The sequence below is a fragment of the Bubalus bubalis genome, chromosome 7 (genome assembly GCF_019923935.1).
Source record: "Bubalus bubalis isolate 160015118507 breed Murrah chromosome 7, NDDB_SH_1, whole genome shotgun sequence".
NCBI classification, from domain to species: domain Eukaryota; kingdom Metazoa; phylum Chordata; class Mammalia; order Artiodactyla; family Bovidae; genus Bubalus; species Bubalus bubalis.
Genome location: NC_059163.1, coordinates 1 through 18,447, shown reverse-complemented (window position 1 = coordinate 18,447; position 18,447 = coordinate 1). Strand labels below are relative to the sequence as shown.

General features: G+C 38.5%; 1 pseudogene; it reads left to right on the top strand.

Moving 5' to 3' along the window:
* The first annotated feature begins 12,492 nt into the window (after nt 1-12,492).
* Nucleotides 12,493-13,649, top strand: LOC112582897 (annotated as a pseudogene).
* Nucleotides 13,650-18,447: the final 4,798 nt, after the last annotated feature.

Below are 18,447 nucleotides of genomic sequence, written 5' to 3'. Positions count from 1 at the left end.
ACCATCTCATCCTCTGTTGTCCCCTTCTCCTCCCACCTTCAGTCTTTCCCAGCATCAGGGTCTTTTCAAATGAGTCAGTTCTTCAAATTAGGTGGCCAAAGTATTGGAGTTTCAGCTTCAACATTAGCCCTTCCAATGAATATTCAGGATTGATTTCCTTTAGGATGGACTGGTTGGATCTCCTTTCTGTCCAAGGGACTCTCAAGAGTCTTCTCCAACACCACAGTTAAAAAGCAACAATTCTTCGGCACTCAGCTTTCTTTATTTTTTATTTTTTCAGCTTTCTTTATAGTCCAACTCTCACATCCATACATAACTACTGGAAAAATGATAGCCTTGACTAGATGGACCTTTGCTGGAAAAGTAACGTCTCTGCTTTTTAATATGCTGTCTAGGTTGGTAATAACTTTCCTTCCAAAGGGTAAGTGTCTTTTACATTCATGGCTGCAGTCACCATCTGCAGTGATTCTGGAGCTCCAAAAATAAAGTCTATCACTGTTTCCACTGTTTCCCCATCTTGTTGCTATGAAGTGATGGGACTAGATGACATAACCTTAGTTTTCTGAATGTTGAGCTTTAAGCCAACCTTCTCACTCTCCTCTTTCACTTTCATCAAGAGGCTCTTTAGTTCTTCTTCACTTTCTGCCGTAAGGGTGGTATCATTTGCATATCTGAGGATGTTGATATTCCTCCCAGCAATCTTGATTCCAGCTTGTGCTTCATCCAGCCCAGTGTTTCTCATGATGTACTCTGCATATCAGTTAAATAAGCAGGGTGACAAGATAGCCTTGACAGACTCCTTTCCCGATTTGGAACCAGACTGTTGTTCTAACTGTTGCTTTCTGACCTACATATAGATTTCTCAAGAGGCAGGTCAAGTGGTCTGGTATTCCCATCTCTTTCAGAATTTTCCCACAGTTTATTGTGATCCACACAGTGAAAGGCTTTGGCATAGTCATTAAAGCAGAAATAGATTTTTTTCCTGGAACTTTCTTGTTTTTTTTTCAATGTTTTTCCAACAGATGTTGGCAATTTGATCTCTGGTTCCTCTGCCTTTTCTAAAACCAACTTGAACATCTGGAAGTTCATGTACTGCTGAAGCCTGGCTTGGAGAATTTTGAGCATTACTTAACTCGCAAATGAGATGAGTGCACTTGTGCGGTAGTTTGAGCATTCTTAGGCATTGCCTTTCTTTGTGATTGGAATGAAAACTGACATTTTCCAGTTCCGTGGCCACTGATGAGTTTTCCAAATTTGCTGGCATGCTAAGTGCAGCACTTTCATAGCATCATCTTTTAAGATTTGGAATAGCTCAACTGGAATTCCATCACCTCCACTAGCTTTGTTCACAGTGATGCTTCCTAAGGCCCACTTGACTTCGCCTTCCAGGATATCTGGTTCTAGGTGAGTGATCACACCATCGTGGTTATCTGGGTCATGAAGATCTTTTTTGTACAGCTCTTCTGTGTATTCTTGCCACCTCTTTTCAATATCTTCTGCTTCTGTTAGGTCCATACCACTTCTGTCCTTTATCATGCTCCTCTTTGCATGAAACATTTTCTTGGTATCTCTAATTTTCTTGAAGTGATATCTAGTCTTTCCCATTCTATTTTTTTCCTCTATTTCTTTGCCAAGGAAGGCTGAGGAATGTTTTCTTATCTCTCCTTGCTATTGTTTGGAACTCTGCATTTGAATGGGTATATCTTTCCTTTGAATGGTTTGCCTTGGAAATGAACAGAGATCATTCTGTCGTTTTGAGATTGCATCCAAGTACTGTATTTCAAATTCTTTTGTTGACCTTGATGGCTACTCCATTTCTTCTGAGGGATTCCTGCCCGTAGTAGTAGATATAATGATCATCTGAGTTAAATTCAACCATTCCAGTCCATTGTAGTTTGCTGATTCCTAGAATGTCGATGTTTACTGGGGACCAGCCCCAGTTGGATCCAGGGATTCCCTCCGGAAGACGGCGTTGGCAAAAGAATAGATAAAGAGATAAGGAAATAATTTTGCAGTTAAGAAAATAGAGGAGAGAAAAGAGGCTTATATTCCTTGGTTTATGCAGAAAGCCAATAAAGCCCCAGCACGGGACTTGCTCTGTTCACGTAGGCCGCAGGCGCCCTCTCGAATCGCGGAAGGTGCCCCACCTTAGGCACCTTCTTGAGTGGGTCTTAGAAGCTCAGGCAGGAAACTGAATGCAGAGAGCCCCTGCACTCCAGGGAAATCAGCCTGAAAAAGAAAAGGAAAGAGAAAGAGCTTCAGTAAGCAAGGCCCGCACTTTATTTTCCAAAGTAGTTTTTATACCTTAAGTTGTGCATAGAGGATAATGGGGGAAGAGTCATGCAATGTCAGCAGTCCTTGATCCTTATCGAAGCCAGGCTTTTTTTCTGCAAACTTATCATATGCAAAAGCTTTAGGTGATTTACATCATCTTTTGGCCAGGAGGCCTGTTAACATTTTATGACCCTTTCTTCAGAAAACTTATTTTTCTCTAAAGGTGATTATTCTAAAGTCAGGTGCCACCCTCCGAAAGCATTAGATAAAGTTGCATTCCTATAGGGCAAAAGCGTGGTGGGCTATAACAGAAAAGAATTAACTCAAGGGTCCAAGGTTACAAACATTAAAACTACTACTTGCATTTCTATACACCAACTATATTAACCAATACACTCCCAGGGACACAGTAGGTAAGGGATATGGAAACTTGGCAGCAAGCATTAGCTCAACAAAGAAATCCTCTACTAGTTCTATTTAACAATTTTAAGTGTCTGAGAAGCTCTGCATTGTTAGAATATCTTAAGCTTCCCGTGCCTCTCGTGGTTGGGAGGCTGTGAATCTGAACAAACCTGTCCGACAAGCTAGAAAGTCATCAGAGGGGTTTGAATGGAAACACTCCTATTATGCCCAGGAGACTTATTAACTAGAGTTTTAAATTGACTTTTTTACAGAGAAAGGTGGTCGGGGATAGCCCCCTGTTAATGTCAGAGGAGTTGGTGAAAGTCATGAAATAGTAAAACAGAAAGATTTTGGTTTTGGGGTAGATGCTCGGGCAGGATCAGGGGGCCTCTCGAGTTCTGATTCGCCTTTGCATGTCAGATCCTCTCCACATGACCTTTGTCATGGGTGGGAACTCCCATGCTGGCTCCCAGCAGACATTCACTCTTGCCATCTCTTGTTTGACCACTTATAATTTGCCTTGATTCATGGACCTGACATTCCAGGTTCCTATGCAATATTGCTCTTTACAGCATCAGACCTTGCTTCTATCACCAGTCACATCCACAACTGGGTATTGTTTTTGCTTTGGCTCCATCCCTTCATTCTTTCTGGAGTTATTTCTCCACTGATCTTCAGTAGCATACTGGGCATCTACTGACCTGGGGAGTTCCTCTTTCAGTATCCTATCATTTTGCCCTTTCATACTGTTCATGGGGTTCTCAAGGCAAGAATACTGAAGTGGTTTACTATTCCCTTCTCCAGTGGACCACATTCTGTCAGACCTCTCCACCATGACCTGCCCATCTTGGGTGGCCCCACGGGCATGGCCTAGTTTCATTGAGTTAGGCAAGGCTGTGGTCCTAGTGTGATTAGATTGACTAGTTTTCTGTGAGTATGGTTTCAGTGTGTCTGCCCTCTGATGCCCTCTTGCAACACCTACCATCTTACTTGGGTTTCTCTTACCTTGGATGCAGGGTATCTCTTCACAGCTGCTCCAGCAAAGTGCAGCCACTGTTCCTTACCTTGGATGAGGGGTATCTCCTCATCACCACCCCTTCTGACCTTGAACGTGGAATAGCTCCTCTAGGCCCTCCCCAACCAGTAACGCTGAAGAAGCTGAAGTTGAATGGTTCTATGAAGACCTACAAGACCTTTTAGAACTAACACCCAAAAAGATGTCCTTTTCATTATAGGGGACTGGAATAAAAAGTAGGACGTCAAGAAACACCTGGAGTAACAGGCAAATTTATCCTTGGAATACAGAATGAAGCAGGGCAAAGATTAATAGAGTTTTGCCAAGAAAATGCACAGGCCATAGCAAATACCCTCTTCCAACAACACAAGAGAAGATTCTACACATGGACATCACCAGATGGTCAACACGGAAATCAGATTGATTATATTCTTTGCAGCCAAAGATGGAGAAGCTCTATACAGTCAACAAAAACAAGACCAGGAGCTGACTGTGGCTCAGATCATGAACTCCTTATTGCCAAATTCAGACTGAAACTGAAGAAAGTAGGGAAAACCACTAGACCATTCAGGTATGACCTAAATCAAATCCCTTATGATTATACAATGGAAGTGAGAAATAGATTTAAGGGACTAGATCTGATAGATAGAGTGCCTGATGAACTATGGACTGAAGTTTGTGACATTGTACAGGAGACAAGGATCAAGACCATCTCCATGGAAAAGAAATGCAAAAAAGCAAAATGGCTGTCTGGGGAGGCCTTACAAATAGCTGTGAAAAGAAGAGAAGCAAAAAGCAAAGGAGAAAAGGAAAGATATAAGCATCTGAATGCAGAGTTCCAAAGAATAGCAAGAAGAGATAAGAAAGCCTTCCTCAGCCGTCAATGCAAAGAAATAGAGGAAAACAATAGAATGGGAAAGACTAGAGATTTCTTCAAGAAATTAGAGATACCAAGGGAACATTTCATGCAAAGATGGGCTCGATAAAGGACAGAAATGATATGGACCTAACAGAAGCAGAAGACATTAAGAAGAGGTGGCAAGAACACACAGAAGAACTGTACAAAAAAGATCTTCATGATCCAGATAATCACGATGGTGTGATCACTCACCTAGAGCCAGACATCCTGGAATGTGAAGTCAAGTGGGCCTTAGAAAGTACCACTACGAAGAAAGCTAGTGGAGGTGATGGAATTCCAGTTGAGCTCTTTCAAATCCTGAAAGATGATGCTGTGAAAGCGCTGCACTCCATATGCCAGCAAATTTGGAAAACTCAGCAGTGGCCACAGGACTGGAAAAGGTCAGTTTTCATTCCAATCCCAAAGAAAAGGCAATGCCAAAGAATGCTCAAACTACTGCACAATTGCACTCATCTCACATGCTAGTAAAGTAATGCTCAAAATTCTCCAAGCCAGGCTTCAGCAATACATGAACCGTGAACTTCCAGATGTTCAAGCTGGTTTTAGAAAAGGCAGAAGAAACAGAGACCAAATTGCCAACATCTGCTGAATCATCAAAAAAGCAGGAGAGTGCCAGAAAAACATCTATTTCTGCTTTGTTGACTATGCAAAAGCCTTTGACTGTGTGGATCACAATAAACTGTGGGACATTCTGAAAGAGATGGGAATACCAGACCACCTGACCTGCCTCTTGAGAAATTTGTATGCAGGTCAGGAAGCAACAGTTAGAACTGGACATGGAACAAAAGACTGGTTCCAAATAGGAAAAGGAGTACGTCAAGGCAGTATATTATCACCCTGCTTATAACTTATGTGCAGAGAACATCGTGAGAAATGCTGGGCTGGAAGAAACACAAGCTGGAATCTAGATTGCTGGGAGAAATATCAATAACCTCAGATATGCAGATGACACCACCCTTATGGCAGAAAGTGAAGAGGAACTAAAAAGCCTCTTAATGAAGGTGAAAGAAGAGAGTGAAAAAGTTGGCTTAAAACTCAACATTCAGAAAACGAAGATCATGGCATCTGGTCCCATCACTTCTTGGCAAATAGATGGGGAAACAGTGGAAGCAGTGAGGGACTTTATTTTTTTGGGCTCCAAAATCACTGCAGATGGTGACTGCAGCCATGAAATTAAAAGATGCTTACTCCTTGGAAGAAAAGTTATGGCAAACCTAGATAGCATATTCAAAAGCAGAGACATTACTTTGCCAACAAAGGTCCATCTAGTCAAGGCTATGGTTTTTCCTGTGGTCATGTATGGATGTGAGAGTTGGACTGTGAAGAAAGCTGAGCGCAGAAGAATTGATGCTTTTGAACTGTGGTGTTGGAGAAGACTCTTGAGAGTCCCTTGGACTGCAAGGAGATCCAACCAGTCCATTCTGAAGGAGATCAGCCCTAGGTTTTCTTTGGAAGGAATGATGCTAAAGCTGAAACTGCAGTACTTTGGCCACCTCATGCGAAGAGTTGACTCATTGGAAAAGACTCTGATGCTGGGAGGGATTGGGGGCAGGAGGAGAAGGGGACGATAGAGGATGAGATGGCTGGATGGCATCACTGACTCAATGGACATGAGTCTGAGTGAACTCCGGGAGTTGGTGATGGACAGGGAGGCCTGGCGTGCTGCAATTCATGGGGTCGCAAAGAGTCGGACATGACTGAGTGACTGAACTGAACTGAGCTGAACTGATCTTTCCTTTTCTCCTTTGATTTTCACTTCTCTTCTTTTTTCAGCTATTTGTGAGGCCTTCTCAAACAACCATTTTGTGTTTTTTGCACTTCTTTTTCTTGGGTATCATCTTGATCCCTGCCTTCTGTACAATGTCATGAACCTCCGTTCATACTTCTTTAGGCACTCTGTCTAGCAGATCTAATCCCTTGAATCTATTTGTCACTTCCCCTGTATGATTGTAAGGGATTTGACTTAGGTCATAGCTGAATGGTCTAGTGGTTGTCCCTACCTTCTCCAATTTAAGTCTGAATTTAGCAAGTGAATTTGGCAAATGGATTTGGATAATATTTGTCATCTCTCTCTCTTTTTTTTTTTTTTCAATGAACCACTTTCTTTACTTTTTTGAGATTTGTTTCAGTGTTGCATGAAGAATGATGATGTCAAGGTTTTTGGTTAAGTTATGTTCCTGGTTTTAGTTTCCAATTTTCAAAACAATTTGTGGGTGACCTTGAACCACTCATTTTGTGTCATTCATCCAGTTAATTTTTAGGATGAATTATCTGACCTCCAAGATCACTTCTGGCTCATAATCTCTCCAAATCTTGATTCTTTTGGAGAATTTAAAGCAATTTTGCTATTTGCAGAAAATTCAGGATAGTTCTGTAAAGCACTTTAAAAAATAGATCTCATTCATACCTATATATATATATATATATATAAATTTTTTTATAGTTAAGCATCTCTAGTATAAAATGTATTTAACCTTGACTCTCTTCCTTGCTCTCTCCCTCTTTAACACACACACACATACATACAGACACACACACACACACACACACACAATGCTTTCTTGTTTTAAATTCCCTTTTTCTCGAGGGAGTGCAAGTTAAGTTATAATAATCTGGTGCCAATGAATTTGCCTTATGTAGCTTCTCCATAAAAGGTGAGAAGGAACTAAGGAGGAGTCTGGGATCCTTGGGCACTGAAGAGGAAAACTTGGCCTGAGTATCATTCTGTCCATGATTTTCCAGCAAAATTGAGGTAGTACAAATGGGAATTTATGAACAATCTTGGTTTCCATTCAGATTATTTAATCTGCTAGCTATCTTTGATGTCTGAGCTACCAGAGAAGCACCAAGAATACTGGAGTGGATAGCCATTCCTTTTTCCAGAGGATCTTCAGGACTCAGGGATCAAACCTGGGTCTCCTGCATTACAGGCAGATTCTTTTCAGTCTGAGCCATCAGGGAAGCCCCTACTATCCATATTTTGTGAAGAAACTGAACCTCAGAATTATTTTACATAGGTTTTAAAAAAATTTTTTTTTTATTTTACCCTTCAACACAGAGATAATAGTGATCACGATCACAAATAGGTGGCGAGATCTTGTGAACTGTTAATAGGTGAAACTTCACAGCCCATTTCAATTTTTTGACTGCCTCATCAGAGACAGGCATTGTGCTAGGAATTTCCCAATGTTGTCTGCGATCCGCATACCTCACTGTGAGACAGCAGTTTTCTTTTTCTACACATGAACTTTGAAACTGAGAATCCTTACTTTTCCAAAGACAGGCAGTTAATTATGGTGCAGAGTGAAGATTTTATTTCCGATCTGACATCGAAGTTGATGCTCTACTGACTCCAAAAAGAGCCCAAGTTCACTGATAAATTGTTCTACTACAGTCAACTTCTCCACTGATGACCTCTACTTGTACTCATTCTCCCTAGATGTTTCTATGTGATCTGTACTTTTGAGGCACCTGGGATCTCTTCAACAGCCATGAGATGCATAGGGTGTGCATTGCTGTGTTTGGCCTGAAAGATAATGCTTATTAGAACTAAAAGCACAATAGAAAACAAAGTGACTGAGCAACATTGTATAATGCAAACCAAGAATGTTTCCTGAGGTGCAAGTGCTTCCTGAGGCAGATATTATACCATGTAAAGATGGGAGAGATTATACCCATGATATTAAGGATACTGGTCACATAATGTTATCAGAAGATATTCTTCTGATTAAACGTCCTTAACTTCCCTTACTCCTGAGATGTTTCTATAATTTTAATTATAATGTGTTTCATCATTATCTGGATAGTTCCTTGGGGAGATGCTCTCAATGTGTGCAGTGTTCAAGATTCTATTATAAATAGTGAGGAATTATCATCGTTTTCTTGTTGCTGCTCAAGGCAGGTCTGCAAATTTTATACTCTTTGCAATAGAGATTAATGCAGTCACATCTTTAATTTTTAGCCCTTTTTTGAAGAAGAGACTAAGACCTTACTTGTGGACCTATTTGTTATCACAGTGTTTTATTGTCTGGAATTATATACTTGGGAAATATTATTATTTATATTAATAGTTGATATAAAAATTCATAAGAATATCTTGCTACCATAGGGACTTACAAGAATTTTTGCTCTTTAGGTTTTGCCTTTTATGTCTTCCCTACAAACCCAGTGATTTTCACATTGTGTTTTAAAATGTATCTGAATGGAATTGAAAGTATTGTGTCATTGGGAATGATTGTTATTCTCAGTTCAGTCACTAAGTTGTGTCCTACTCTTTGCCATCCCATGGACTGTAGCATGCCATGCTTCCCTGTCTTTCACTATATTGAAGAAATAATTATACCTTTGCTGTATCGTGTGTGTGTGTGTGTAAAATTCCTGAAAAGTTAATGAAAGTGATTTTTTAAAATTTATAAATTATACATTCTATATGCTTAATTGCTTTAAGAGATGATGCACAGTTGTCTAATAAAGTGGCTGTCTATGAGAAGTTACTTTGGTCATCTGGCCCTAGGACTATGGGATCACTTAACCTTGAGAGGCATAGATAATGGTGGTCCAAGAACTCTGTTTTTCAGGCTCTATAGCCATGTCAAGCTCTTCTGGTTCATCAAGCATGAATTATCAAAAGGATAACTTTTCCCCTTTTTTGGATGATAATCAAACTGCATTTTAAATGTAGAGAAATAGAATATTAGAAAAAGTTATCAAAGAGGCAGTAGTGATATAAAGTTATTGAGTGTACCCCTAGAGTTCAGTTAATTGGTTTGCATTTCCATCTGGCCAGTTTGCAGATGTTGGATCCAAGGAGAGCCTCTTAGTCTGTCAGTGCTTCAGTTTTCTCATTTTTCAGAAAGATATGCTAATTAGAACCTCTCTCATGGGACCTTTATTTATAAAAGATTGTGTAAGGATTCAACAAAAGTTAGCTATTATCTTACCTTAAAACTGAGACTGTTGCCACTAGAACAATTTTTTAAATAGAGATTTTATTAGTTATGGACACAGTAATGCATTCTATGAAGCTGATCTGGAGATCAGGATGCTTAAAAAACGTGTGAATATCCCTGAATGTCTACAATATATAACGTAGTCAGTAATATAATGTAGTCAGTTTGAAGTGTTCTAAAATGAATGAGACAAACTCTACTATCACAGAGCTAATGATTATGAAAAGTAGAGGAAAACCCACATATCACACAGGAAGGGAAATTGGAGAAGTAGTATTACTTTATGTTTCTTAGGTGCCTTGATTATTTTTTATATATATTTAGTTGCTGTTGTTGTTCAGTCACTAAGTCATATTTGGCTATTTGAGACTCCATGGACTACAGAATGCCAGGCTCCTCTGTCCTTCACTATGTCCTAGAGTTTGCTCAGACTCATGTCTGAGTTGGTGATGCTATCTAATGATCTCATCCTTTATAATTAGTTGTACCAATAATCTAAATCAAACTCTGTTAATTAGGTAATTATGGGTTCACCAAGCAGAGGTAAGAGTTTTTATATACGAAAATTCTTGGTCTTAGCTCTATCTCCCAGTCAAAATCAGTAACTCTCATCTGGTTTAGTTTATCCGCACTTAGAAGCCAGAAGATCTATGATCATGAAAATATAGGGTACAGGTGAACCCAGACCAGAACTGAAATATCAGTGACTATGTTACGTGCCCAGATCATTTTCTCTATGGTGTATTTAATTCCCATATGAATAATTTCAGGGGTAGGAAGAGTGTTTACAGAGATTAATCAACTTCCAAATTGTGAGTTGCTACTAGTTGGAGGGAGCCATGATACAATCAGAGTTTATACACTTTTTAAAATAGTTCCTCTTCTAACTTTTTGTATTTTTATTTTCTTTTTCCTCAATACTTTTACATAACTGGCTACTTGCCCGTAACTGAAAAGTCACATCCTCAAAGAGATCTTTGACCACTCTGTGTGCATCCTGCCTCTTCTTATTTCTGTGTTTATCAGCATGCTCCATTTTCATCTCACAGTGGTTCCATTCCCTAGATTGTCTCATTTCTGTATTTTTCATTCACTCCTTTTCAAAAAGAATCAATTATGATGCAAACCAAAATCCCGTGTAGCTTGTTCAATTTCATATTACAAAACTTAGACTACTTCTAGATATAATGTAATAAATAATAAATATAATATAGCAAATATATTTGATATAACATTGATTTTGATGTTTGTAAAGGAATTCTTATAAGAATTAGAACTACAGCCCATTTTATGTCATAATATTCCCTTCAAGCAATATTATTATGGGGATCTTAAATTCCTGAGATGATGTTAATCCTACAGATGCATCCCTAAGTACTCAGAGCAGTTTACTTCTCAGAAGACTTATCTGGGGAAGTGTATTAAACAGAGAAGACATTCCTTGTGGACATTTTAATTGCAATGACATTGCATTTGAAAATAAATAATTATACATAAAATGGATTGTTGCTGAAAAGCAGTAGAATCTGAAATAAGACAATAATTTTAAAAGCATGGCACCTGAATTTTATATGTATATAGAACTTATCTATTGATATAATTTTGATATGGTGATTGATCTACTTGCGGTTTACTTTTCTGAGATAACTGTTAAACTGATACAGTCTGTGTTGTTAAATACTGCTTACCTCATCCTGCAAGCAGCAGTAATCAAGCAAGTGAAATATATAGCTAAATAAAATAAAACATGACTAGGGTTTTCATAAGTTTAAAGCTTTTTACATCATATGCTGGCATAATGTAGAAAACTATGTCAATGACTAGATTGTAAGACCAAGGTTTAAGACAATCATCCCATAAAATCCAGTATATAAGAAGATATCTTCTGGACTTCCCTGGTGGCTCAGTAGATAAGAATATGCCTACCAATGTAGGAGACATAAGTTCGATCCCTGGTTGTAGGAAGATTCCACATGCCATGGAACAGCTAAGCCCGAGAGCCACGACTACTGAGCCTGCGCTCTAGAACCTGTGAGCCACGACCATTGAAGCCTGCTCACCTGGAGTCAGTGCTCCAAAGCAGGAGAAGCCGCTGCAGTGAGAAGCCCACACACCCCAACCAAGAGGCGCCCAAGCACAGCCAAAAATAAATAAATACATTTTTCAAAAAGGATATCTTCCAGTCATAGGGAAATGAGTAAGTTAATATTACATGTGCATTTGTATTAGTATAGAAAATGAGAGGCTACCATCATACACACAAATAGTATTCAATGGAAATAGAATTTCAATGATTCACTCTTATTACTTCCCTGTTCAGTACAAAGTAGTTGTCTGAACTTATTGAATATTTACATTTATGAGTCTCAAGTCATTTCCTATAAGACAATTTGTTGAAATCGATTTGGTCATTCTCTGATGACTCTCAGTCTAGCTTTACTTCTATTAGCACTCTATTATGTTAGCATCATTGAAATAATTTAGCAAAAATAAGTGTCTAATACTAGTAGTATATGAATGTAATTGTCTGTTCTAGAGTTAAGAAACTAATAAATATTGTAATAATTACCTATAAGTCCTATTAAAGGAAATAAATGTGATTATATACTCATATTAAACTTTGTGCAAAGTCTACATTGATTTTTATATTATATGAAGTAGAATACTGATAAACATGACTCAAAATTTTCAAGAATAAAATAAATCCATTCATTTCTTTTAATTTGTCCATAGGCAATGAAGACTGGGTCTAAGTGAAGGCAATGCCAAATTTCACAGATGTGACAGAATTTGTTCTTCTGAGGTTGACCAGTCATCAGGAGCTTCAAGTTCTCTTTTTTGTGGTGTTTCTAGTAGTTTACACGATCACTCTGATAGGGAACATTGGTATGATTATTTTTTTTCTTTTTTTTTAATTAATTAATTTTTTTTTTTAAATTTTATTTTATTTTTAAACTTTGCATAATTGTATTAGTTTTGCCAAACATCAAAATGAATCCGCCACAGGTATACAGCTCCATGTACTTTTTCTTGAGTCATTTGTCTTTTGTGGATGTGTGGTTCTCCTCCAATGTCACTCTGAAGATGCTGGAAAACTTACTATCAAACAAAAACCATTTCCTATGTGGGGGTGTTTGGTGCAGTGTTACTTCTTCACAGCCCTTGTCCACGTGGAAGTATATATCTTGGCTGTGATGGCCTTTGATCGCTACATGGCTGTCTGCAACCCTCTGCTTTATGGCAGTAAAATGTCCAGGACTGTCTGTGCTCATCTCATCTCTGTGACATACATCTATGGATTCTCTGTTAGCCTAATCTGCACACTGTGGACATATGGCCTGTGCTTCTGTGAAAACTTTGAAATCAACCACTTCTATTGTGCTGACCCTGCTCTTATCAAGATTGCCTGTGGAGGGGTCCACATTAAAGAATGCACCATGATTGTTATTGCTGGGATAAATTTCACATATTCCCTCTCAGTGGTTCTCATTTCCTATACACTCATCATAGCGGCCGTGCTGCACATGTGCTCTGCCGATGGCAGGAGGAAGGCATTCTCCACGTGTGGGTCCCACCTGACAGCTGTTACCATGTTTTATGGGGCTCTCCTCTTCATGTATCTCAGGAGGCCCACTGAAGAGTCTGTGGAGCAGGGGAAGATGGTGGCTGTGTTTTAGACCACAGTGATTCCCATGCTGAATCCCATAATCTACAGTTTGAGAAACAAAGATGTGAAAGAGGTGGTCAACAGAGCAATCGTCAAAGCAGACTTGAGGCAGTGAACCTGCAGTACCTAATTCCGTGTATGCTGCTTCCTGCTATAAATGTCCAGGCATATAAATTCCCTGTTTAAAATAGACTGTATACAGGCAACATTTAAATGTACTAAGAGGTCCAGTCTAACACAGTGATGGTTTACCCCGTGAATGGACTCTCAGGACTAAGCCTCCTTTATCTACATATGCAAACATACTAACCCTGACCTATTACTGTTAGTCACAGTGTATGTAAAATTGTGCTAGGTGTAGTCATTGGATAACTCATAAATACATTTGCATAAGCACATGTTGGAGAAGGAAATAGCAACCCACTCCAGTATTCTTGCCTGGAGAATCCCAGGGACGGGGGAACCTGGTGGGCTGCTGTCTGTGGGGTCGCACAGAGTTGGACACGACTGAAGCGGCTTAGCAGCAGCAGCAGCAGCAGCAGCAGCAGCAAGCACATGTTAATTTGGAGGTATCTTTGTAAGAGTTTAATATGCTTTCTTTAGGATATTTTCTATATATAATTGCTTTTCACTTGTTTTATAAGTAATACATAATTTCATGAGAAAAAATTAAGACTTCATCACTTTTCCATGAGTATAAAAGTTGGTGGATCCTCATTTACCAAAAAACCTTTCAATAACATTCATACATACATGGACTTTTGAAAACAAAAATGTATTCATAATCTTCAACTAGTGTCATGAATCAATCAGAAGGTTAGCTCTCAGTATGTATTGCTCTATAATTAACACTATTTGTGTTTCAAGCAATCTGTTGACTCACCGTAATTCTACTCTTTGGTTTGGATTTTGGCTAGTTGTTTTTCTCTTCATTAATTTAAATAGGTGAAAAATTTATGAGTAAAGCCTATCATGTCCTTCTTATAGTTTAAAAAGATGAAGCAGTATGGATTTTTGTCATTTAAAATCTAACTTTTGATCAGAAGAATGTCCTATTAAACATTTGATTGCTATGATGAAGGTATTGTTTGATTCCAAATTCTTGTCACTAACATTACATTCTTAGGTCCGTATTTAGCTCCTTAAGTCAAGCTTTTAATAACTAGAGTGGATCAACCAGATAAGAATCTGTGTGAAACCAAATGTCATTGCACTGGACATGTGTTAAAATGTGATCAGCACAGCTCAAACTGGTATCCATTGGGATCTGATTACACGTTTGCAATTCAATTTATGTTGATTGGTGTCCACTTAATCTACCTTCATTCTTAATATAAGTGGAATACATTTTTTGTCCTTGTTGACTCTTGCTAATAATACCAGCATAAAAGCAAATCAGAAGCAGAAGTAATTTCTCATGAATCAGTTTATTCTTGTTTAAGGGCTAATCCAGTTAAAAGGGCTGCACAACTGAACGTGTGTAGAAAGACTCTGAGAAGTAACAGTTACTTGTGGTAGTATCACGGGAAAGATGGATTCATTTAAGCACAGAAAGTATTGTTACTCAGGCTAATTTACCAATTGCCCACAAGCCACATTCCCTCAGATTGGTTCTGAGAAAAAGCAGATGGTGGGAGGAGGGTTCTTTTTCATAACTTTAAGGTTCTGAGCAGGAAGAAAAAGTACTATTTGATTAGTATTGGAAACTACATTAACATTTTTTTTAATGTTTTCAAATCACCCGAGTTTGCTTCTAACAAGTTGGTGTCAAGTATGAAACGATAGGCTGCTCAAGAAACAATCATACGGACAGAGATCATTATAACTTGACCCTTTAAGATCACATTTCTGTGATCCTTATGGCAGACATAGACCTCAGTGTCCACTGTTTTATGTTTTATTTTATAAGTAAAACCTTTGTCATCCAGCTGCTCACCACGTCCCCATCGCCCCCGTCAGTGGGAGACAGAATGCTGTCAAGTCCTGGCAATGAGCCGTCAGTAGAAAGTAGTGCCTGAAACCTAGAGACCACCTTCTCTATGTTAAAGCCATTAGATATGGACTTTTTTCTCTTCCTTCCCACTTAAAACTGTTGCCACTGAAATGACCACTTTTTAGACAAAGATGGAAACCACATATTGAGGGTCTAATTGCCTTTCCCAAACCCCTTAACTCATACTGCTGCCTGAGAAAGGAATAAATTACTTTATTAAGTTACTGCATCTTGGGAGTTCACTTAGCCATAGTGCTATATTTGCCCTTATAATACTTTCCATAAACATATCCTTGGCACTTCACCTCTGCATCTTACCACTCACCAGGATAATTTTTATCTGAGAATGATCAAGTCTCTTCAGAAACTATTCTGGTATTGAGAGAAGGGCATCTTGTCTTCTGTCTTAACCAGAAGGAGAAAAACTCAAGCTTCCGATCTATATTAGATATTAGGTTATATATCCCTTTGTCCTAACTACTTGATGAATCCTTGGTCTTGTTATGACCTTTAAGACTCCAGTTGTCACATTAACTGGTTTTGGATCCCTTTTGACCCGTCATCTAGGCCATTTCGCTAGCCTTTTTAGGTACTTACAAGTCTCTTAAGCTTAGGAAATCTCAGCTGTTTTTTGTCTGCACATTTGAGCCAGCACATCTTTAACTGTCCTTACTTATTAGTGGGGTTTCCCCAAGGGCTCAGCAGCAAAGAATCATCTGCAAGGCAAGAGACATGATTTCAATCCCTGCGGGAACATCCCCTGGAGAAGAAAATGGCAACTTACTCTAGTATTCTTGCCTGGAAAACCCCATGGACAGAGGAGCCTGGTGGGTTACAGTCCATAGGGTCACACAGAGTTGAACACAACTGAGCACGCACACACTTACATGCACTTATTATGAGTGAAATTGTTCCCCCAAAAGATGTGTTAAGTTCCTAACCTGAAGAACTTCAGAGTTTGGTTATAGAATCATTGGGTTATAGGGTTATTATTTGGATATAGGGTTGTTGAAGATGCAATTGTTAATATGAAGTCATACTGAAGTAAGGTGGACCGTTAGTCCAGTGTAAGTGATGTCCTTACAAGAATGAAGAAATTTGGACACAGATGTAGAGGGAAGATGACCATGAGAAGACAGCAGAGACTGGAAAGATGCTTACAAGACAAGGAATGCCTGGGATCATGAGAAGCTGGAAAAAACAAGGAAGGAACCTCCCCTAGAGCTTCATAGAGAGCCTGGTTCCAATAATACCTTGACTTCAGACTTGTAGGCTCCAGAACTGCGAGAAAATAAATTTTTGTTGTTCTAAGTCAATGAGTGTGTGGTACTTTGTTAATGTAGACTGATGAAACTAATATATTTCTTTACAGTATCGTTTAAATGTTAGAACTTTGGTTTTACTTTAGCTTTTCTTAGTCTCCCAGGCTATCATCCTTTCTGCTCTAAGAGCTCTTCAAATGTATCTGAAGTTTCTTTGGTAAACATGTGGTTTTGCAGCAACCTCCCCTGAATCCAGTGTGCCATCCAGAAGGGGCACCAGATTTCTTTAGAAAGATTCACTAACCTTTAAACCCTTCTCACATTGCCAATCTCAGGTTCAGCCCTTAATCTGTAGTTTACTATAGAAGCTCGCTGCTTTGCTTTTAACTATTTAAATTATACTTTTGGAATTATTTTAAAAATAGCAACAACAAAGATGTTCTCCTCTCTTGAGTTTTATCTTTGTCAATTGACAATCATGATTTCCAAGGTTAATTTCTCTGCAACTGTACTCCCTGACCCCAAAATAAGTTGATTTAAGAACTTGAAAATCAGGATTGCAATTCATTGCTTCTCTTCAGAATTTGTACAGTTTACATCCACTTAAAACACCTTTGTTGCTGCTTCAATAATGGTGTTGAGGTTAGGTGATGCATATATTAAAATAAAGTTTAACATAATAATTTAACATGGCAATATAGATGTCTTCACATAAATGTGAAACCTAATTTAACAATAAAATGTTACTAAGATAACTTGGATAAAATAAGCTAAACTGTTTCTAAATAACTTATACAATCAATTTTTTGCCAGTATTTCCAAAATAGCAGACTATTCAGCATATCAGGAATGGTTTTTGATTTTGCCCTATGAGAATAGCTCACAATATCACCCCCATGGTAGACACCAAACATTTGAATCTGAATTAAAAAAATAAATTCCAGTTGATGGTTTAAGTGGGTCTTAGATTGCATCACTTTACAACCACCCCAACATAGAACAATATTCCTGACATCTGACAGCAATCATGTTTATAACTTGGTTTAAACTACCGCTTCCTGTCAAACCATTGTAATTTCTTCAAATCCCTAAATATAAAAGGATCTTAAGCTTTGCTGAGGGAATATAGCGGTATGTCTGCATTTTTGTTTTGATACAAAAAGAGAGTATGACTTTCCAAAAGCTGACCCTGATTTCCAGATCTGCATGTCTAAAAATGACATCTTTTCAAACAACACGAGAACCATGGAATTACAGAGAGTGACCGACAGTGAATCTAGTGGGAGTCAGAAGCAGAGAGGAATGATTTTTAGCAGACAGGGTGCAGTTGAGGAACAGCTACTGCATGGAATGACATGGGGATGGACAAGAAATTTACTTTACCACCTCCCTTTTTCTGTCTCCACAATGTATAAAATAGAAGCATTTTTGAAAGCAGCGGCTAAATCTTATTATCAGTTAAATAGAAATTATCCAGGCCAAAACTATCAAGTGTCACAGATGCAAATAGTAGCAATTTGTTAAAAATGTGCGTTATAATCTTTTAAACCTTTTATCTTACTTATAAATTATATGAAAAATAGAACACATGTGAAAAGTCATTTTGCTCATATAAAAATGGTAGAAATAAAATTAACCTATCAAAGATAATAAAAACAACACATCTGCGTGTGGCATAGTTCCAAGACAGTCAGTGTTACAAGATACATTTTAATGTTTATTAGAGACAGGAAATAACATTTTTCAAAGGCTTTCCTCAAGGCATTTTTTACCTCTTGGTTCCTCAGGCTGTAGATCATGGGATTCAACATAGGAATGACTATTGTGTAGAAGACAGGGGCCATTTTGTCTGTGTCAAGGGAATGGTTTGATTTGGGCTGAAGATACATGAAGCTCAGAGTCCCTTGGAATATAGTGCAGCAGTCAGATGAGAACCACAGGATGAGAATGCTTTGCATCCCTTCTG